General features: G+C 47.5%; 1 protein-coding gene across 1 annotated transcript in view; it reads left to right on the top strand.

Annotated features, from left to right (window-relative positions):
* Positions 1–23,460, top strand: part of LOC129701853 (teneurin-2-like) — a 358,384-nt gene that overhangs the window by 291,957 nt on the left and 42,967 nt on the right. The window lies entirely within an intron of this gene.

Here is a 23,460-nt window from a genome sequence, read left to right as displayed (position 1 = left end):
GTAGTGTAATCGAGGTCCAGAGGACACAGGTTGGGATGTAATGTTAAAATTGTACAAGGCATTGGTGAGGCCAATTCTGGAGTATGGTGTACAATTTTGGTCGCCTAATTATAGGAAGGATGTCAACAAAATAGAGAGAGTACAGAGGAGATTTACTAGAATGTTGCCTGGGTTTCAACAACTAAGTTACAGAGATAGGTTGAACAAGTTAGGGCTTTATTCATTGGAGCGCAGAAGGTTAAGGGGGGACTTGATAGAGGTCTTTAAAATGATGAGAGGGATAGACAGACTTGACGTGGAAAAGCTTTTCCCACTGAGAGTAGGGAAGATTCAAACAAGGGGACATGACTTGAGAATTAAGGGACTGAAGTTTAGGGGTAACATGAGGGGGAACTTCTTTACTCAGAGAGTGGTGGCTGTGTGGAATGAGCTTCCAGTGAAGGTGGTGGAGGCAGGTTCGTTATTATAATTTAAAAATAAATTGGATAGTTATATGGATGGGAAGGGAATGGAGGGTTATGGTCTGAGCGGAGGTATATGGGACTAGGGGAAATTATGTGTTCGGCACGGACTAGAAGGGTCGAGATGGCCTGTTTCCGTGCGGTAATTGTTATATGGTTATATGGTTCAAGGTGAAGGGGAAAAGATTTAATAGAAACCTGTGGGGTAAGACGTTGGTGAGACCGCATTTAGAATATCGTGTTCAGTTCTGGGCACCGTGTTATAGGAAAGATATTGTCTTGAAGCTTGAAAGGGTTCAGAAAAGATTTACGAGGATGTTGCCAGGACTGGAGGGTGTGAGCTTTAGGGAGAGGTTGAGTAGGCTGGGAGCGCAGGAGGATGAGGGGTGATCTTATAGAGGTGTAAGATCCGAGATACAAGGTCCATTTATTTGTCACATGTGCCAGTTGGCACAGTGAATTGTGTGTTCAACATCATGAGAGGAATAGATCGGATAGATGCACAGAGTCTCTTGCCCAGAGTAGAGGAATTGAGGACCAGAGGACATGGGTTCAGGGCGATGGGGAAAAGATTTAATAGGAATCTGTAGAGTAACTTTTTCACACAAAGGGCGGTGGGTGTATGGAACAAGCTGCCAGAGGAGGTAGTTGAGGCTGGGATTATCCCAACATTTAAGAAACAGTTGGACAGGTACATGGATAGGACAGGTTTAGAGGGATATGGACCAAACGCGGGCAGGTGGGACTAGTGTAGCTGGGACATTGTTGGCCGGTATGGGCACACTGTATCACTCTATGACAAGTCGAGTCCTCATCCTGTTCAGCAAACATCTTTCAAATTAATCTCCTACTGACTAAAACCTCGTGAGTAATGCAATGAGAAGTTAGTAATCTAACTTAGGGCAGTATCAGGAAATTATTTTGGCAGAATACATGTAAAATTTGCAAATAAATATTATTAAATCTACCTTCCAAGGGAAAATATCTCATGTTTGTGAAATGAGCAGCTCTTTTATAGACAATAGACAACAGGTGCAGTAGTAGTCCATTCGGCCCTTCGAGCCAGCACCGCCATTCAATGTGATCATGGCTGATCATCCCTTTTAGGGAGTGGAGTGTCTGATGTAGGGATGGAGAGGGGGGTTGGCTTCAATAAACAATAGACAATAGACAAGAGGTGCAGTAGTAGTCCATTCGGCCCTTCGAGCCAGCACTGCCATTCAATGTGATCATGGCTGATCATCCCCAATCAGTACCCCGTTCCTGCCTTCTCCCCATATCCCCTGACTCCGCTATTTTTAAGAGCCCTATCTAGCTCTCTCTTGAAAGCATCCAGAGAACCGGCCTCCACCGCCCTCTGAGGCAGAGAATTCCACAGACTCACCACTCTCTTTGGGAAAAGGTGTTTCCTCGTCTCTGTTCTAAATGGCTTACCCATTATTCTTAAACTGTGGCCCCTGATTCTGGACTCCCCCAACATCGGGAACATGTTTCCTGCCTCTAGCGTGTCCAAACCCTTAATAATCTTATATGTTTCAATGAGATATCCTCCCATCCTTCTAAACTCCAGAGTGTACAAGCCCAGCCGCTCCATTCTCTCTGCATATATCAGCTTCATATCGAGATCCATTGGATCCCTTAATGGGGCAGGAGGTAGAGGGAATGTGGCCTGATTTACAAGAAGATGAAACCAAGTTGCTCAAATTATGTTCCCGATGTTGGGGGAGGGCAGAACCAGGGGCCACTGTTTAAGAATAAGGGGTAAGCCATTTAGAACGGAGAGGAGGAAACACTTTTTCACCCAGAGATTTGTGAGTCTGTGGAATTCTTTGCCTCAGAGGGCGGTGGAGGCTGGTTCTCTGGATAATACCAAGAGAGAGCTGGATAGGGCTCTAAAAAATAGCGGAGTCAGGGGATATGGGGAGAAGGCAGGAACGGGGTACTGATTGGGGATGATCAGCCATGATCACATTGAATGGTGGTGCTGGCTCGAAGGGCCGAATGGCCTACTCCTGCACCTATTGTCTTTTGTCTATTGTCTATTGTCTATTGTCTATCACCATTCAATCATGGCTGAACTATCTTTTCCTCTTGACCCCATTCTCCTGCCTTCTCCCCATAACCTCTGACACTCGTATTAATCATTAATTATATATTAATGATTTGCAACATCTCCAAGTTTGCGTATGACACTAAGCTGGGGGGCAGTGTTAGCTGTGAGGAGGATGCTAGGAGGCTGCAAGGTGACTGGGATAGGCTGGGTGAGTGGGCAAATGCAGGGCAGATGCAGCATAATGTGGATAAATGTGAGGTTATCCACTTTGGTGGCAAAAACAGGAAAGTATATTATTATCTGAATGGTGGCCGATTAGGAAAGGGGGAGATGCAACGAGACCTGGGTGTCATAGTACACCAGTCATTGAAAGTAGGCATGCAGGTGTAGCAGGCAGTGAAGAAGGTGAATGGTATGTTAGCATTCATAGCAAAAGGATTTGAGTATAGGAGCAGGGAGGTTCTACTGCAGTTGTACAGGGTCTTGGTGAGACCACACCTGGAGTATTGCGTACAGTTTTGGTCTCCTAATCTGAGGAAGGACATTCTTGCCATAGAGGGAGTACAGAGAAGGTTCACCAGACTGATTCCTGGGATGTCAGGACTGTCTTATGAAGAAAGACTGGATAGACTCGGTTTGTACTCGCTAGAATTTAGGAGATTGAGGGGGGATCTTATAGAAACATACAAAATTCTTAAGGGGTCGGACAGGCTAGATGCAGGAAGATTGTTCCCGATGTTGGGGAAGTCCAGAACAAGGGGTCACAGTTTAAGGATAAGGGGGAAATCTTTTAGGACCGAGATGAGAAAAACATTTTTCACACAGAGAGAGTGGTGAATCTGTAGAATTCTCTGCCACAGAAGGTAGTTGTGGCCACAGTTCATTGGCTATATTTAAGAGGGAGTTAGATGTGGCCCTTGTGGCTAAAGGGATCAGGGGGTATGGAGAGAAGGCAGGTACAGGATACTGAGTTGGATAATCAGCCATGATCATATTGAATGGCGGTGCAGGCTCAAAGGGCCGAATGGCCTACTCCTGCACCTATTTTCGATGTTTCTATGTTTTCTATAATCCATCCATCTCCGCCTTAAATAGAGGGCATCCCATTCCGTTTTTTCAAGTTCAAGTGAGTTTATTGTCATGTGTCCCTGTATAGGACAATGAAATTCTTGCTTTGCTTCAGCAAAACAGAACATAGTAGGCATTGATTACAAAACAGATCAGTGTGTCCATATACCATATTATAAATATATACACACATGAATAAATAAACTGATAAAGTGCAAATAACAGAAAATGGGTTATTAATTAAAAAAGAGTTTTGTCCGAGCCAGGTTTAATAGCCTGATTGCTGTGGGGAAGTAGCTATTCCTGAACCTGGTTGTTGCAGTCCAGTTTGGGGGCCAGAATATCACCTTTTAGGTTACCCCAATGTTCCTGAACCATTCTGTCTCGCCAGAAGCGCTGGCCTGTGTTTTAGTGGGACTGCTGACGTAACGGTAAGTGTTTTAATGGTGTGACTAATGCAGCTTTAGCAGCGAGCTCTCAAAGAGGCCTGGAAGTGAAGTGAAAGCAGTTCTGAAGCTGGTTGAGCAAACTGGGCTCAATCCCATTAGTCTCCGCTGCCTTCCTGAGCGAGAGAAAAAAAAAACACGAAGAAAGCCATTGGAAGGGCAACAAGACGCAAGGCATCAATTATTAAAATTCTATTAAGGACAAGAAAATAACAGCAAATCTGCCTTTGCAGTTCTATTGGCGGATAGGTCGGGTGAAGTTGCAGAAATTCCGTTTGAAATGGGATAAATAATCGTTCCTTCCGAACCTATCCCAAGAGGCAGGGGGAAAAAGTGGCTGAAATAAAATACTGCACAGCATGTTTGAGAATCCATCATCTCTTCCCCATGGAAGGCAGACATGGCCATCAAAGATATTTAACTATCGCACCATAAAGAATGTTTTTCATATTATGTATGATGCCAGATGGGTGGATCCGTGCTGTGGATGGGATGTCCGGATCATATGTGTAAGAAGCAACTGCAGATGCTGGTTTACACCGAAGATAGACACAAAATGTTCATAATTTCATAAGTGATAGGAGCAGAATTAGGCCATTCGGCCCATCGGGTCTGCGTCGCCATTCAATCACGGCTGATCTATCTCTCCCTCCAGGCCCCATTCTCCCGCCTTCTCCCTATAACCCCTGACACCCGTACTAGTCAAGAACCTGTCTAAAGGGCCTGTCCCACTTTCACAACCTAATTCACCACCTCTGCCGAGTTTGCCCTTGACTCATACTCGCAGCATGGTCGTCACGAGGTCGTAGGTAGGTCGTAGGTAGGTCGTGATGCTAGTCGTAGGTACTCGTGGCATCAAGTAGGTCAGGGCGTTTTTTTTAGCCTGATAGAAAAATGAATTCCACAGATTCGCCACCCTCTGACTAAAGAGCTGGAGTATCTCAACGGGTCAGGCAGCATCTTTTGGGAAAAGGAATAGGTGACGTTTCGGGGCGGAACCCTTCCTTCAGACTCCTTCAGGGAACCTTAGTGAAGTCTTGCCCCTTCCCCCCTCTTTTAACCTTGTTACCCCATATACCACCCTGTCTTACCCTTATAGAAAACAATCTGAAGAAGGGTTCAGCCCCCGAAACGTTACCTATTCTCTCCAGAGATGCTGCCTGGCCCACTGACCCTTCATCAGTCTGAGGGTCAGGGAGGGGGAATCTAGCGGCACCGTGTCCGCAGCCCACAATGGACCATTGTGGGCTCCACCTGTCCCGAGTCACCGAAGCGGGGCTCTGCTCTGTAATGTACATTCACTTACCTCTAGTTTCTCCTCCCCCAGACCACCACCCCTCCCGACTCCCAGTCATATCAAGGTCTGCAAAACGTCACCCATTCCTTCTCTCCAGAGATGCAACGTTCACCGCAGAGCTACAGTGTATGAATCCATTGCCACAGAAGGCTGTGGTGGTCAAGTCAATGGATATCTTTAAGGTGAAGGTTCATACGTTCTTGATTAATACGAGTGTCATGGCAGGAGAATGGAGTTGAGATCGATCAGCCTCAGTCGCCCAAAGAGTCGTACCTTGTTCTGGTCGCCGCTGGATTTTCAACATGTTGAAAATTTTTGGCGACCTGCAACGGCCTATGACGGGTGCCGGCAGTCGCCGAAAAAGTCGCGTAAGTGGGACAGGCCCCATTACTTTAGTTTGGCAATCTGTGGAGTCATTTAAGTTCCTTGGAACCATCATCTCCAGGGACCTTAAATGGGACGAGGACTGACTCCACAGTCAAAAAGGCCCCACAGAGGATGTACTTCCTGCGGCAGCTGAGGAAACACAATCTGCCGCAGGTCCAGACTTGCAGCCAAAGGAAACAGGGGAGACACGTTCATTTTTTCATAACAACTTGTTAAGATTGTGGATACATCCCCCGCAAGAACAATGGCGGCAAATGCGAGCATGATCGAGAAGATTTGGCAGACGGCCGAATCGCTCGTCTCCGTCAGAAGTCGCGTAAGTGGGATTGGCCGACAACCGTGACTGACATTCCGTTTCAAATAAATGGTTCTAACACGAGCGATATCTGCTGGTAGAAATCATTTCTCTAGCTGATGGGCTTTGGGGCTGGAGTAAAGGGTCTGTCTCACGGGCATGCCACGCCATACGGCAAGCGCGACCTAAAGGGCCTGTCCCACCGGCATGCGACTCCATGCGGCAAGCGCAACCTAAAGGGCCGGTCCCACCAGCATGCGTCTGCATACGGAAAGCGTGACCGAACCAGAAGCGAAGTCCGCGGGAAGTTCGTGCGTGACGTACGGCGTCGAGGCGGCTGCGGGCCGGCGGGGAGTTGCCGCGCAGAATTTTTGAACACGGTCAGTTTTTCGGAGCATCACGCGATGTCGGGACCAGCTCCGCACAACTCCATACGGCTCCGGCGATCGAAGTGGGACCGGCCCCGCGAGACCGTACGGCTCAAACGACCACGTTAGGTTGCGCTTGCCGCATGCAGGCGCATGCTGGTGGGACACGCCCTTTAGGTCGCGCTTGCCGTATGGAGTCACTTGCCCTTAAGGCAGGTAAATCACAACTCACATCAGCCACTTACATTATTACATCTTAAGGGATGAGCACGGAACGAACCTGAATTTAATTTGAGAATAATATTTATCCTTGCACTGAAAAAAGAAATACATGTTCCAAAAAGGACGGAGTGATTAGTTTGGCTCTGATTTCTAAATATTGTACAGTTTTTGTAACATGTTGTTGTCAAGTTCAATTAATTTGCAAGTGATCCAGTATATTTTTAGGTATTGCACAGTTTTGCACCTTATTTTCAACTGCAATCAATTACCAGGCGATTTGTTTGGAAATGCTACACTTGTCGCTTTACCTCCCCCCTCGACTCCATCCAAGGACCCAAGCAGTCGTTCTAGGTGAGACAGAGGTTCACCTGCACCTCCTCCAACCTCATCTACTGCATCCGTTGCTCTAGGTGTCAGCTTCTCTACATCGGTGAGACCAAGCGCAGGCTTGGCGATCGCTTCGCCCAACACCTCCGCTCAGTTCGCAATAACCAACCTGATCTCCCGGTGGCTCAGCACTTCAACTCCCCCTCCCATTCCCAATCCCAATCCGACCTTTCTGTCCTGGGCCTCCTCCATGGCCAGAGTGAGTCCCACCGTAAATTGGAGGAGCAGCACCTCGTATTTCGCTTGGGTAGTTTACACCCCAGCGGTATAAACATTGACTTCTCCAATTTCAGGTAGTCCCTGCTTTCACCCTCTTTCCCCTCTCCTTCCCAGCTCTCTCTCCGCCTCTTCCTTTCTTCTTCCCACCCCCCCACATCAGTCTGAAGAAGGGTCTCAACCCGAAACGTCACCTATTCCTTCGCTCCGTAGATGCTGCCTCACCCGCTGAGTTTCTCCAGCGTTTTTGTCGACAAGCGATTTAGTGCGTTGTTTCAGTTTTGAAGAGTTTTTTGCATCTTGCTGTGAAACACAATTAATTTCAGAGGCTTCGTGTATTTAGAAAACTGCGTCAGTTACACTTGCGAGGAAATTGTTTGGACAAAAAATGAAATTATTATACAAGGTATAAACTTGCTTGCCTCCATGTCTTCCAGCTATCACTTCAGTGCCTAGAAGGGACTCAATGTCACCTTTGTTAGTTTTGCTTATTTGTTTGTGTTATCATGTCAGCAAAAGCAATCTGATTCTCCTCGCAATGATCAATGTCTAATTGCTCATGGGCGCTGGATGCTCACATTCTTGCTCTGAATCTGGGGAAGCGGGAACAGGAGGAAAACCTCATTACAACCTTGTGTTTGAGAGCCGCCTTAAATAAAATATGAGGACATATCAAGTTATGAAAGTTGCTGGGTAGTTGGAAATGGTGAGATTCGCCAGTGACTGCGGTTTCCTGCAGCATGCTTAATTGCCTTAGGGGGTTCGAGAGCGATTTCCCGAGAGTTTTTCTTCCCTTTAAATTGGCCACCTTTTCTTGCCTCTCCCGGGAGATTGCTTGGTTAGGAGGAGGTAGCTGGGAGTTGTTGACGGTGTATGCAGCCACACCGCTTCTGGATAAGGCAGGGCTTTAAGGATGGACCATTATTTTCAATCCTTCGAGTGCCTTGATATAAATTGCTACACAGGGAACCATTTTTAAAATACTTCACCCACGACAGGTTAATTTTCCCACTTTTGCCAATTTGTAACAATGAACTACATACTCCCGTTCGCTATCCGTCACCCTCGTTCCATGTAGATCTTTTGTTTCCACGGAAGGTTCGCATTTGCAGCTCTCCACCCTCAGTGTTCGTAGGTAGAAGTACAAATCGCACATTTAGCAATTTATCTTGAAGCCCAAAGTGCTGAGTTACTCCAGCATTTTGTGTCTATCTTTGGGGCGGTCACGGTGGCGCAGCGGTAGAGTTGCTGCCTCACAGCGCCAGAGACCCGGGTTCGATCCCGACTGCGCGTGCTGTCTGTGCGGAGTTTGTACGCAATGCATGGGTTTTCTCCAGGATCTCTGGTTTCCTTCCACACTCCAATGACGTAAGCCATTTGGCTCGTTATGATTATAAGTTGTCCCTTGTGTGTGTAGGATACTGTCGGTGAGTGGGGAACGCTGGTCGGCGCAGATTTGGTGGGCCTAAGGGCCTGTTTCCATGCTATATCTCTAAATTAAACTAGACCAAAGTGCCGAAGAAAGTTGGCGTGTAGGTACAGCAGGCAGTGAAGAAAGCTAATGGAGTGTTGACCTTCATAACAAGAGGATTTCAGTATAGGAGTAAAGAGGTTCTTCTGCAGTTGTATAGGGCTCTGGTGAGACCACATCTCGAGTATTGTTTGTAGTTTTGGCCTCCTAATTTGAGAAAGGACATCCTTGTGATTGAGGCAGTGCAGCATAGGTTCACGAGATTGATCCCTGGGATGGCGGGACTGTCATATGAGGAAAGATTGAGAAGACTAGGCTTGTATTCACTGGAGTTTAGAAGGATGAGGGGGATCTTATAGAAATTTATACAATTATAAAAGGACAAGCAGGAAAAATGTTCCCAATGTTGGGCGAGTCCGGAACCAGGGGCCACACAGTCTTAGAATAAAGGGGAGGTCATTTAAGACTGAGGTGAGAAAAAACTTTTTCACCAGAGAGTTGTGAATTTGTGGAATTCCCTGCCACAGAGGGCAGTGGAGGCCAAGTCGCTGGATGGATTTAAGAGAGAGTCAGATAGAGCTCTTGGGGGCTAGTGGAATCAAGGGATATGGGGAGAAGGCAGGCACGGGTTATTGATTGGGGACGATCAGCCATGATCAAAATGAATGGCGGTGCTGGCTCGAAGGGCCGAATGGCCTCCTCCTGCACCCATTTTCTATGTTTCTATGTTTCAAAGGGTCAGGCAGCATCTGTGGAGGGACACAGCAGGTGTCATTGCCCTGGTGGTTGCAGGTTTAATATTCAACAGTAACTGAACTAATGTGTGATCACTGGTCATTGCTTTTATACATGACCTTGTACACCTCTATAAGTTCACCCCTCATCCTCCTGCGCTCCAAGGAATAGAGTTACAGCCAACTCGACCTCTCCCTATAGCTCAGACACTCTAGTCCTGGCAACACCAATATAGAGTCATAGAGTGATACAGTGTGGAAACAGGCCCTTCGGCCCAACTCGCCCATGCTGGCCAACAATATCCCAACTACCCTAGTCCCACCTGCCTGCCCATATCTCTCCAAACCCATCCTATCCATGTACCTGTCCAACTTTCTTAAACAATGGGACAGTCCCAGCCTCAACTACCTCCTCTGGCAGCTCGTTCCATACACCCACCACCTTTGCGTGAAAAAGTTACCCCTCGGATTCCTATTGAATCTTTTCCCCTTCACCTTGAACCTGTGGTCCTCGATTCCCCTACTCTGGGCAACAGACTCTGGGCATCTACCCGATCTATTCCTCTCATGATTTTCTACACCTCTATAAGATCACCCCCCATCCTCCTACGCTCCATGGAATAGAGACCCAGCCTACTCAACCTCTCCCTGTAGCTCACACCCTCTAGTCCTGGCAACATCCTCATAAATCTTTTCTGAACCCTTTCAAGCTTGACAATATCTTTCCTATAACGACGGTGACCAGAACTGAACACAATATTCCTTCACTGCATGGTTGCTGCCTCCCCCGCTGAGTTTCTCCAGCATTTCTGTCTACCTGCAATATTCTAAATGCGGTCTCACCAACGTCTTATACAACTGCAACATGACCTCCCAACTTCTATACTCAATGAAATACTCTGACTTGAGACATATAAGATTGTTAAGGGCTTGGACACGCTAGAGGCAGGAAACATGTTCCCGATGTCGGGGGAGTCCAGAACCAGTTTATGGATAATGAAGAGGATTTCCAAAGGCTACAGAGTGATTTAGGCCATTTGGAAGAATGGGCTGAAAGATGGCAGATGGAGTTTAATGCTGATAAATGTGAGGTGCTACACCTTGGCAGGACAAATCAAAATAGGACGTACATGGTAAATGGTAGGGAATTGAAGAATACAGTTGAACAGAGGGATCTGGGAATAACCGTGCATAGTTCCTTGAAGGCGGAATCTCATATAGATAGGGTGGTAAAGAAAGCTTTTGGTATGCTAGCCTTTATAAATCAGAGCATTGAGTATAGAAGCTGGGATGTAATGTTAAAATTGTACAAGGCATTGGTGAGACCAAATCTGGAGAATGGTGTACAATTTTGGTCGCCCAATTATAGGAAGGATGTCAACAAAATAGAGAGAGTACAGAGGAGATTTACTCTGGCGGGCGGGCGAGACGGGCGAGACACGGGAGTCGAGCGAGGACCAGGGGTCGGGTCAGGGCCGGGGATCCGGTGAGGACCGAGGGTCGGTTGGGCTCCGCGGGTCGGATGGCGGTCTCCAACCCCGCGACTCACCTGGCGGTCTCCAGTCGAGTGCTCTGTTGCTCTGATGAGCTCAGACGGAAGAGGGAGATTGTCCAAAAAGTTGTTGCAGCCGCAGGAACCGAAGTCCAGAAGTTCCTGTCGGCTGTACGAGATGAGTACAAGGCTGCTCCGAGTGAGCAGCCTTGAAGCAGGTAAGGGGATCGTTGCTATTTTTCCCATTCTAGGGAGACACAGGGCGTCGCGGTGTGCCCGCGCCGCCGCCATTTTGTAAACAGGAGTACGGAGGATGCCATCTCAACGGCACTTCACTCCGCCCTCTCCCACCTTGACAACAGAGACACTTATGTAAGAATGCTGTTCATCGATTACAGCTCAGCATTCAACACCATTATTCCATCAAAACTGATCACCAAACTCGGTAACCTGGGCATCGACCCCTCCCTCTGCAACTGGATACTGGACTTTCTAACCAACAGACCCCAGTCTGTGAGGTTAGACAAGCACACCTCTTCAACCCTCACTGAACACTGGCGTTCCTCAGGGCTGTGTGCTGAGCCCCCTCCTCTACTCCCTCTTCACCTATGACTGCACACCTGTACATGGTACTAACACCATCATCAAGTATGCAGATGATACAACGGTGATTGGCCTCATCAGCAACAACGATGAGCTGGCCTACAGGGAGGAGGTCCAGCACTTAGCAGCATGGTGCACTGACAACAACCTGGCCCTTAACTCCAAGAAGACCAAGGAGCTCATTGTAGACTTCAGAAAGTCCAGAGGCGTCACGCACACCCCCATCCACATTAACGGGACGGAGGTGGAACGTGTTTCTAGCTTCAGGTTCCTGGGAGTCAACATCTCCGATGACCTCTCTTGGACCCACAATACCTCTACTCTGATCAAGAAGGCTCATCAGCGTCTCTTCTTCCTGAGGAGACTGAAGAAGGTCCATCTGTCTCCTCAGATCCTGGTGAACTTCTACCGCTGCACCATCGAGAGCATCCTTACCAACTGCATCACAGTATGGTATGGCAACTGCTCTGTCTCCGACCGGAAGGCATTGCAGAGGGTGGTGAAAATTGCCCAACGCATCACCGGTTCCACGCTCCCCTCCATTGAGTCTGTCCAAAGCAAGCGCTGTCTGCGGAGGGCGCTCAGCATCGCCAAGGACTGCTCTCACCCCAACCATGGACTGTTTACCCTCCTACCATCCGGGAGGCGCTACAGGTCTCTCCGTTGCCGAACCAGCAGGTCGAGGAACAGCTTCTTTCCGGCCGCTGTCACTCTACTAAACAACGTACCTCGGTGACTGCCAATCACCCCCCCCCCCCCCCCCCCCCCCCCCCCCCCCCCCCCCCCCCCCGGACACTTATTATTATTTTTTTTATTCAAATCGTTTGCTATGTCGCTCTTCAAGGGAGATGCTAAATGCATTTCGTTGTCTCTGTACTGTACACTGACAATGACAATTAAAATTGAATCTGAATCTGAATCTGAATCTAGAATGTTGCCTGCGTTTAAACAACTAAGTTACAGAGAAAGGTTGAATAAGTTAGGTCTTTATTCTCTGGAGCGCAGAAGGTTAAGGGGGGCTTGATAGAGGTCTTTAAAATGATGAGAGGGATAGACAGAGTTGATGTGGACAAGCTTTTCCCTTTGAGAATAGGGAAGATTCAAACAAGAGGACATGACTTCAGAATTAAGGGACAGAAGTTTAGGGGTAACATGAGGGGGATCTTCTTTACTCAGAGAGTGGTAGTGGTGTGGAATGAGCTTCCAGTGGAAGTGGTGGAGGCAGGTTCGATTTTATCATCTAAAAATAAATTGGATAGGCATATGGATGAGAAGGGAATGGAGGGTTATGGTATGAGTGCAGGCAGGTGGGACTAAGGGAAAAAAAGTTGTTCGGCACAGACTTGTAGGGTCGAGATGGCCTGTTTCCGTGCTGTAATTGGTATATGGTTATATGGTTATAGGTTAAGAATAAGGAGTAAGCCCTTTAGAACAGAGACGAGGAAACACTTTTTCTCACAGAGAGTGGTGAGTCTGTGGAATTCTCTGCCTCAGAGGGCGGTGGAGGCCGGTCCTCTGGATACTTTCAAGAGAGAGTTAGATAGAGCTCTTAAAGATAGCGGGGTCAGGGGATATGTGCTGAAGGCAGGAACAGGGTACTGATTGGGTTATTGAATGGCGGTGCTGGCTCGAAGGGCCGAGTGGCCTACCCCTGCAGCTATTGTCTATTGTCTATTGTACCAGTAGACTGTGGACGATAGTAAGCATGTTTCGTCTTTCCGCTGACTGGCTAGCACGCTACAAAAGCTTACCACTGTACCTCAGTACACGTGACAAAAAACTAAACTAAATTAAACTTTGTGTTTCGTTCAGAACTGTATCAAGGAATATATTTGGGCTCCTGTGCGATTTGTAGCAAATCACAATATTGTTTCCTTCATTGGAAATAATAATGTATGTAGGATGTAATATTCTCCAGAGTTTGGGGCCAACATTTGGAACATGGCTTGCCTGTTTGTCTGGGCAAGATTGATGGATCTCGATTCATTCCTCTGCTTATATCTCACACGGCTTGTGTTAATTGACTGTGATAACAAGCCGAAGCTCAGGTGCGATTAAACTTTTTATTTTCAATTTGACTTCTGATTTCCCACCACACCACTTCTATATTTGAAACCTCCAGCACTATTTATACATTCATCATTTGCTACAGATCCACACTCCTCCGATTCTAGCTTTTATTTTTCATATGCATGAGAACAAAAACCCAAAGATGTTGCATGTCACAAAGTGTCCTCTCCATAGTCGCTGCCTCTCCCGCTGAGTTTCTCCAGCATTTTTGGCTACCTTCGATTTTTCCCGCATCTGCAGTTCTTTCTTAAACATATTCATCGCGGTTATGCAGTGCAGTTTAGTCTGTTGTCACATGTACCGAGGTACAGTGAAATGCAAGAATGTCTTTGTCCTATCTGGGACACATGACAATTAACTCTCTTGACTTGACTGTTGACACTTGGTTTCCAGTCAGCGGAAAGACAACACATGATTACAATCGAGCCGTTTACAGTGTATTTGCAAGCATCGATGCATTCGTTCAGTTTAGAGTCCACTTTGACCATCAGGCATAGAAACATAGAAACATAGAAATTAGGTGCAGGAGTCGGCCATTCGGCCCTTCGAGCCTGCACCACCATTCAATATGATCATGGCTGATCATCCAACTCAGTATCCTGTACCCTGCCTTCTCTCCATACCCCCTGATCCCTTTAGCCACAAGGGCCACATCTAACTACCTCTTAAATATAGCCAATGAACTGTGGCCTCAACTACCTTCTGTGGCAGAGAATTCCACAGATTCACCACTCTCTGTGTGAAAAATGATTTTCTCATCTCGGTCCTAAAAGACTTCCCCCTTATCCTTAAACTGTGACCCCTTGTTCTGGACTTCCCCAACATCGGGAACAATCTTCCTGCATCTAGCCTGTCCAACCCCTTAAGAATTTTGTAAGTTTCTATAAGATCCCCCCTCAATCTTCTAAATTCTAGTGAGTACAAGCCGAGTCTATCCAGTCGTTCTTGATATGAAAGTCCTGCCATCCCAGGAATCAGTCTGGTGAACCTTCTCTGTACTCCCTCTATGGCAAGAATGTTGTATACCCCGTACACTAGAACTATCCTACACACCTGGAACAATATTCCACAAGCCAATTAACCTGCAAACCTGCACGTCCTTGTAGTGTGGGAGGAAACCGGAGCTCTCGAGGAAAGCCCACCTAGCCACGGAGAGAACGCACAAAAGTATTTCACCCAGAGAGTGGTGAGGTGAGTCTGTGGAATTCTCTGGCACAGAGGGCAGTGGATGCCAATTCTCTGGATGCTTTCAAGACAGAGTTAGAAAGGGCTCTTAAAGATAGCGGAGTCAGGGGATATGGGGAGAAGGCAGGAACGGGGTACTGATTGTGGATGATCAGCCGTGATCACAGTGAATGGTGGTGCTGGCTGGAAGGGACCAAAGGCCTACTCCAGCACCTATTGTCTATTGTCTATAACTCTGTACAGACAGCACCCATAGTCAGGATCGAACCCTGGTCTCTGCAGCTGTGAGGCAGCAACTCTACCGCTGCACCACCGTGGCACTAGGTGTGGTTGAAACTCCTTGTTCTGTTTCACTGTAGTGTTGTGTTTGGCGACGTCCATTCACATTTATACTACGTGTAAAATACTCAATGTTGGGAAGAGCTTGTGTTGTGATTGCAAGTGATGGTGTGGGGTAGAAGCACTTCCCACCAACGCAATACTATAACATATACAGACTTAAGATAGAAGGGCTGATCTCAACTCATGGAAATGCGGCTCGGTGGCGCACCGGTAGAGTTGCTGCCTCACAGCACCAGAGACCCGGGTTTGATCCTGACCACGGGCGCTGTCTGTACGGAGTTTGCACGATCATCCCCGTGATTTGATCTGGTATTTTGTTGGTTCACATGCCTGATCAATGGTGTTTTATCATTAATGTTTTATTATTATTAATGTTTAGTGTTTTCTGAGTCACTGTATGTCATGTTGTTGCTTGTGGGCGGAGCACCAAGGCATATTCCTTGTATGTGAACACTTGGCCAATAAACGTACTTACTTACTTGAGCTGTGTGGGATTGCTCCTCCCACACTCCTACGACATGCTTGTTTGTAGGTTAATTGGCTCCTGCAAATTATAAATTGTCCCCAGTGTGTGTTGGATGTAACTAGTAAAGTGGATAAGGGGAGAACCAGTGGATGTGGTATATCTGGACTTCCAGAAGGCTTTCGACAAAGTCCCACATAAGAGATTAGTATACAAACTTAAAACACACGGTATTTGGGGGGTTCAGTATTGATGTGGATAGAGAACTGGCTGGCAGACAGGAAGCAAAGAGTAGGAGTAAACGGGTCCAATTCAGAATGGCAGCCAGTGACTAGTGGGGTACCGCAAGGCTCAGTGCTGGGACCCCAGCTATTTACAATATATATTAATGATTTGGACGAGGGAATTGAATGCAACATCTCCAAGTTTGTGGATGACACGAAGCTGGGGGGCAGTGTTAGATGTGCGGAGGATGCTAGGACGCTGCAAGGTGACTTGGATAGGCTGGGTGAGTGGGCAAATGCAGGGCAGATGCAGTATAATGTAGACAAATGTGAGGTTATGCACTGTGGTGGCAAAAACAGGAAAGTAGACTATTATCTGAATGGTGGCCGATTAGGAAAGGGGGAGATGCAACGAGACCTGGGTGACATGGTACACCAGTCATTGAAAGTAGGCATGCAGGTGCAGCAGGCAGTGAAGAAAGCGAATGGTATGTTAGCATTCATAGCAAAAGGATTTGAGTATAGGAGCAGGGAGGTTCTACTGCAGTTGTACAGGGTCTTGGTGAGGCCACACCTGGAGTATTGCGTACAGTTTTGGTCTTCTAATCTGAGGAAAGACATTCTTGCCATAGAGGGAGCACAGAGAAGGTTCACCAGACTGATTCCTGGGATGTCTGGACTTTCATATGAAGAAAGACTGGATAGACTCTGCTTGTACTCGCTAGAATTTAGAAGATTGAGGGGGGATCTTATAGAAACTTACAAAATTCTTAAGAGGTTGGACAGGCTAGATGCAGGAAGATTGTTCCCCATGTTGGGGAAGTCCAGACCAGGAGGTCACAGTTTAAAGATAAGGGGTACATCCTTTAAAACCAAGGTGAGAAGAACTTTTTTCACTCAGAGAGTGGTGAATCTGTGGAACTCTCTGCCACAGACGGTAGTTGAGGCCACAGTTCATTGGCTATATTTAAGAGGGAGTTGGATGTGGCCCTTGTGGCTAAAGGGATCAGGGGGTATGGAGAGAAGACACAGGTACAGTATACTGAGTTGGATGATCAGCCATGATCATATCGAATGGCAGTGCAGGCTCGAAGGGCCGAATGGCCTCTACTCCTGCACCTATTTTCTATGTTTCTTTGTTTCTATCAGCCATGATCATATTGAATGGCGGTGCAGGCTCGAAGGGCCCAATGGCCTCTACTCCTGCACCTATTTTCTATGTTTCTATGTTTCTACTACTGTGCTGGGATAGCTGGTCAGCACGGACTGGATGGGCCGAAGGGCCTGTTTCCGTGCTGCATCTCTGAAGCCTAAAGTCTAAAGAAAGCACCTCGGCAGCGTACCGTGCGGTACAAGTTAATCTGTTCTGCTTCTGTTTGCTAGGTAGGCCGACAGGAAGTTGGCGCTTGCTAAAATGGCAGAGTTACGGGGAATGCTCGACGAACTGATTGGTGTTGTAGTGATTAACTTTGGCCTAAGGCACACTGATGCTTTGCTGTTACAAAGCTTGTGAGCATTTACACTGTCAATCACAAAGCTCAGGTGAATGCGTATTTGACTACATAAGGCACCAGAGAAAATGTATGGTGGATTACTGCGAGTCCACTGAGCTACCCAGACTCTGATCCAGACGTTTTTATTGAACATGTCCAAGTTTGGCGCATTTACTAGTACACAGCCTCGTTAACGTGGGACATAGTCCCACTTTGCCTCACAGATGTTTAACCAAGTAGAAATTGACAGGAAGCCAGAGGAGATATTAGGAGGGCTTGTGCGGTGTTTGAGGGAGGATTTTAAATGACAGGGCATTGGAGAGATGATGGAGATGAAGGTTGATTGCTGAAGGATCTGCTCCCAAACTAACTTTGTGTTTTACACAAAGGCTGGTGGGTGTGTCGAACCAGCTGCCGGAATAGCTGCAGTAATTGAGGCAGGTGCGATCACCACGTTTAAGAAACATTTAGACTGAAACGTGAGGTGGACACAAAATGCTGCTGGGGTGCAGACTGCCCAAGCGGAATATGAGGTGCTGCTCCTCCAATGTCCGGTGGGACTCACTCTGGCCATGGAGGAGGCCCAGGACAGAGAGGTCGGATTCGGAATGGGAGGGGGAGTTGCACCTCATATGCCGCTCGGGCAGTTTACACCCCAGGGGCGTGAACATTGACTTCTCCAAATTCCGGTAGCCCTTATCGTCTCCTCCCCTTCTCAGCTCCCCCTCAGCCCTCTGGCTCCACCTCTTCCCTTCTTCTCTGCCCCCCCACCCCTCCCCCCCACCCCCCCCTACATCAGTCTGAAGAAGGGTTTTGGACAGAAACGTCGCCTATTTCCTTCGCTCCATAGATGCTGTCGCACCCGCTGAGTTTCTCCAGCATTTTTGTTTACCAACCCATAATGTTGCCTGTCCATTTCTTCCACACAAGCTGGGGAACTGCTGCACTTTGGGTCTTTTTTTTTTGTACATCAGCCTCTGCAGTTCCTTGTTTTGACCGATCACATCAGGTCACGTTCAGCGGGCAGCTTCATGACGTTCAAGATCTGTCGGTTCAAATGCTGCCTTTACATTCTAACTGCAGGAATGCACGCACATATTATCACCACCAATGTTATCACACAGTGCTCCTCTACACTCCATTAAACAGCGATAAGCTCAGCGTTCTCTACCAGTTGCTGTGAACGTCAGCAGCTGTGTGGCACCTCTTGCGAGCCGATGTTTATTAATAACTAGATCCTCTTTCCTCAGAGGCTACGGCTCACACAGGAAGGTCTGGGAGAAGTGTCTCGACCCAAAACGTCACATATTCCTTTTCCCCAGAGATGCTGCCTGACCCGCTGAGTTACTCCAGCACTCTGGAGTTGTTCGTATGGAGTTGTGCGGAGCTGGTCCCGACATCGCGCGGGGCTCCGAATAACTGACCGTGTTCAAAAATTCCGCGCGGCAACGGCCTGCCGGAATGTCACGCCGTACGTCAGGACTGTCCCGCGGAAGCTCAAACTTCACGTCATTGGATAGACTTCTGGTTTATACTGAAGCTCTCGTGCGACAGGGCCCTTTACTCCAGACTCTGTGAAATCTTATATCTTCTCCAAGATGCTACAAAGTTATTCTTAAGCACTCTGTGACAGGTCACCTATCCATGCAGGACAGATGCTGTTCCCGATGTTGGGGCAGCAGCATCTAGGACAAGGGGCAACGTTTCAACAAACTTAAGGAAATAGGCAGGGGGAAAACCCGGTAGGGTTTCGACCCGAAACGTTACCTATTTCCTTTTAAAACTGAGATAAGATGAACTGCTTTCACCCGCTGAGTGGTGACTCCAGCACTCTGTGAAACGTCACCTATCCATGTTCTCCACAGATGCTGCCTGACCCGCTGAGTTACTCCAGCACTCTGTGAAACGTCACCTTCATGTTCTCCACAGATGCTGCCTGACCCGCCGAGTTCCACCAACACTGTTTTGATTTATTTTGTAATGCAGCATCTGCAGTTCCTTGCGTCTTTAGCGTCTCAATAGCGTGTCGGTCACCACTGTCTTTGAATGTTTGCTCCTAATTGGGACCAGGTTCAATATGGGCAGAACTTTGTACTATTGTAGACTGTAATGGGTATCCGATGATACGCGAATTATTTTTCGGAGTTAAGGGTTATGATTTCGAAATAATGAAATAATGTTGAAGTGTAAAAATCACCACTTCTCTGTTGACAGGAAATGCATTGAAGGATTTTATTTCATTCAAGTGCTAATGTTCAAGGAACAACTTGGAAGGAATAAAGAATGTCAACATCATTCATTCCATTCACTTGTATAATTCTTGACAGTGGTGAATCTGTGGAATTCATTGCCACAGAAGGCTCTGGAGGCCAAGTCAATGGATATTTTTAAAGCAGAAATGGACAGATTCTTGATTAGGTCGACAAAAATGCTGGAGAAACTCAGCGGGTGCGGCAGCATCTATGGAGCGAAGGAAATAGGCAACGTTTCGGGCCGAAACCCTTCTGGAAATAGGCAACGTTTCGGGCCGAAACCCTTCTGGAAATAGGCAACGTTTCGGGCCGAAACCCTTCTGGAAATAGGCAACGTTTCGGGACGAAACCCTTACGGGTTTCGGCCCGAAACGTTGCCTATTTCCTTCGCTCCATAGATGTTGCTGCACCCGCTGAGTTTCGCCAGCATTCTTGTCTACCTTCGATTTTCCAGCATGTGCAGTTCCTTCTTGAACAGATTTCTGATTAGTGCGGGTGTCAGGGGTTACGGGGAGAAGGCAGGAGAATGGGGTTGGGAGAGAGAGATAGATCAGCCATGATTGAATGGCGGAGTAGACTTGATGGGTCGAGTGGACGAATTCTGCTTTCGGTATTTATTAGAACGTGACCTTCTGTTTCTGGAATGCCAAACAGATTACTCTTGGGAATATTGGCGGGAGTGGACCAATTGAAACTTTGTTTAATCTGATTATGGAGGAACAAGGCACAAAGAACTGCAGATGCTGGAATCTTACGCAAAACACAAAGTGCTGGAGGGACTCAGCAGGTCAGGCAACACCTCTGGAGGGGGAGTGGACAGAGTTTCTTGAGTGTTGTTACAAACGTTAACTGTGAAACTGTAAGGAACTCTGAAAGTTTGCTTAATAATTCTTGAAAATGGCTTGAAGCATGGCGACTCTTGGACAGGTACATGGACATGTATATGGATGTGGACATGCACACTCTTGGACAGGTACAGGCACATGTATTCACTGGAGTTTAGAAGGATGAGGGGGATATCTGATAGAAACGTATAAAATTATAAAAGAACTGGACATGCTAGATGCAGGAAAAACGTTCCCAATGTTGGGCGAGTCCAGAACCAGGGGCCACACACAGTCTTAGTATAAAGGGGAGGCCATTTAAGACTGTGAGAAAAAAACCTTTTCACTCAGAGAGTTGTGAATTTATGGAATTCCCTGCCACAGTGGGCAGTGGAGGCCAAGTCACTGGATGGATTTAAGAGTTAGATAGAGCTCTAGGGGCTAGTGGAGTCAAGGGATATGGGGAGAAGGCAGGCACGGGTTATTGATAGGGGACGATCAGCCATGATCACAATGAATGGCGGTGCTGGCTCGAAGGGCTGAGTGGCCTCCTCCTGCATCTATTTTCTATGTTACTATGGATAGTACAGGTTTGGAGGGTTATGGGCCAAGCGCAGGCAGGTGGGGCTAGTATAGATGGGACGTTGTTGGGCGGTGTTCGGCCGAAGGGCCTGTTTCCACACTGTATCCCACACTATGACTCTTGCCAACTGTCCTCAGTTCTATTCCTGTACACGTCTACTGAATACAAGATGGGCTTATGTATCACAATACTTTAAATGAATGAAATAAACAAGGTGTAACAGCAGTAGTAGGAGACTCGGCCCGCAGTGCAAACAGATGCTGCAGGCAGTCGTGGACCGTTAATAATTGCAGAGTGTTACCCATGTCCCACTTAGGAAACCTGAACGGAAACCTCTGGAGACTTTGTGCCCCATCCAAGGTTTCCGTGCGGTTCCTGGAGGTTTTCGTCAGTCTCCCTACCTGCTTCCACTACTGCAACCTCCGGCACCTGCAACCTCCGGCAACCACCTGCAACCTCCAGGGAACCGCTCGGAAAACTTGGGTGGGGCGCAAAGTCTCCAGGGGTTTCCGTTCAGGTTTCCTAAGTGGGACAGGGGCAGTGTTCAAGAGGCTGAACACTCTCAAGCCTTTCTTGACGCCGTCTGAGCGAGGGCTATATGTATGCCTTTATGTATGTACTTAATCTATGAAACATAAAAACATAGAAACATAGAAATTAGGTGCAGGAGTAGGGCCATTCAGCCCTTCGAGCCTGCACCGCCATTCAATATGATCATGGCTGATCATCCAACTCAGTATCCCGTACCTGCCTTCTCTCCATACCCCCTGATCCCTTTAGCCACAAGGGCCACATCTAACTCCCTCTTAAATATAGCCAATGAACTGGCCTCAACTACCCTCTGTGGCAGAGAGTTCCAGAGATTCACCACTCTCTGTGTGAAAAAAGTTCTTCTCATCTCGGTTTTAAAGGATTTCCCCCTTATCCTTAAGCTGTGACCCCTTGTCCTGGACTTCCCTAACATCGGGAACAATCTTCCTGCATCTAGCCTGTCCAACCCCTTAAGAATTTTGTAAGTTTCTATAAATCCCCTCTCTATCTCCTAAATTATAGAGAGTATAAACCAAGTCTATCCTGTCTTTCTTCATAAGACAGTCCTGACATCCCAGGAATCAGTCTGGTGAACCTTCTCTGCACTCCCTCTATGGCAATAATGTCCTTCCTCAGATTTGGAGACCAAAACTGTACGCAATACTCCAGGTGTGGTCTCACCAAGACCCTGTACAACTGCAGTAGAACCTCCTTGCTCCTATACTCAAATCCTTTTGCTATGAAAGCCAACATACCATTCGCTTTCTTCACTGCCTGCTGCACCTTGCATGCCTACTTTCAATGACTGGTGTACCATGACACCCAGGTCTCGCTGCATCTCCCCCTTTCCCAATCGGCCACCATTTAGATAATAGCCTGCTTTCCCGTTTTTGCCACCAAAATGGATAACCTCACATGTATCCACATTATACTGCATCTGCCAAACATTTGCCCACTCACCCAGCCTATCCAAGTCACCTTGCAGTCTCCTAGCATCCTCCTCACAGCTAACACTGCCCCCCAGCTTAGTGTCATCCGCAAACTTGGAGATATTGCCTTCAATTCAATTGAACCACTGTTGTATAAGGTTAGTACCTCCTCCAACGTAAAGCACTTTGGCCAACGAGAGTTGTTCTGGACGTTCTACCCCGATGGCCGTCATGTACCTTCTGATATTCCCGTCCGTATCATCTGTCCACCAACACAACGGCCAGCTTTATCGTACAGCGCAAGGCTTATCCCTAGTCCGATGCTGAATGCCATCTCACAGTAGACAAAAGTGCTGGAGAATCAGCGGGTGCAGCAGCATCTATGGAGCAAATATAAACCTTCGGGTTTCGGCCCGAAACGTTGCCTATTTCCTTCGCTCCATAGATGCTGCCGCACCCTTTGAGTTTCTCCAGCACTTTTGTCTACCTTCGATTTTCCAGCATCTGCAGTTCCTTCTTAAACACCATCTCACCGTGAGCTCCTGACATTTCTCCAGACCAAGTCAAGTCAAGTCGTCAAGTCGATAGATGCTGCCACATACCCCGAGATTGCAGTGAAATGAAAGTTGCTCGCGGAACAACAAAACAACCAAACAAATTTTGTCTACCACATTCGATTTTCATAGCACGTCTGCAGTTAGTCCCTTCTTTTACACCGAATTGCCTCTGGGAAGAAACTCCTTCTCACCTCTGAGCTCACTGCACATTTGCTGACCGTAGAACAGTCCTCCAGATACTTTGCGATGTTAGCATCTGGCAGGTATGTAAGTCCCTCCAGTCTGAATCACCATATTGTCAGTCACGTTTTGACATTGACACATAGCAACAGAAGGGCAAGTCTACACGGTGAGTATCCTCGAATGTCCTGTTACATCTGCGAGCCACAGAACCAGGGGCCACACAGTTTAAGAATCATGCCCCTGTCCCACTTAGGAAACCTGAACGGAGACCCCTGGAGACTTTGAGCCCCACCCAAGGTTTCCGAGCGGTTCCCCGGAGGTTGC

This window comes from Leucoraja erinacea, chromosome 11 (genome assembly GCF_028641065.1).
Source record: "Leucoraja erinacea ecotype New England chromosome 11, Leri_hhj_1, whole genome shotgun sequence".
Classification (NCBI taxonomy): domain Eukaryota; kingdom Metazoa; phylum Chordata; class Chondrichthyes; order Rajiformes; family Rajidae; genus Leucoraja; species Leucoraja erinaceus.
Note: the sequence above shows the minus strand (reverse complement) of the source record. Positions and strands in the feature narration are given on the sequence as shown.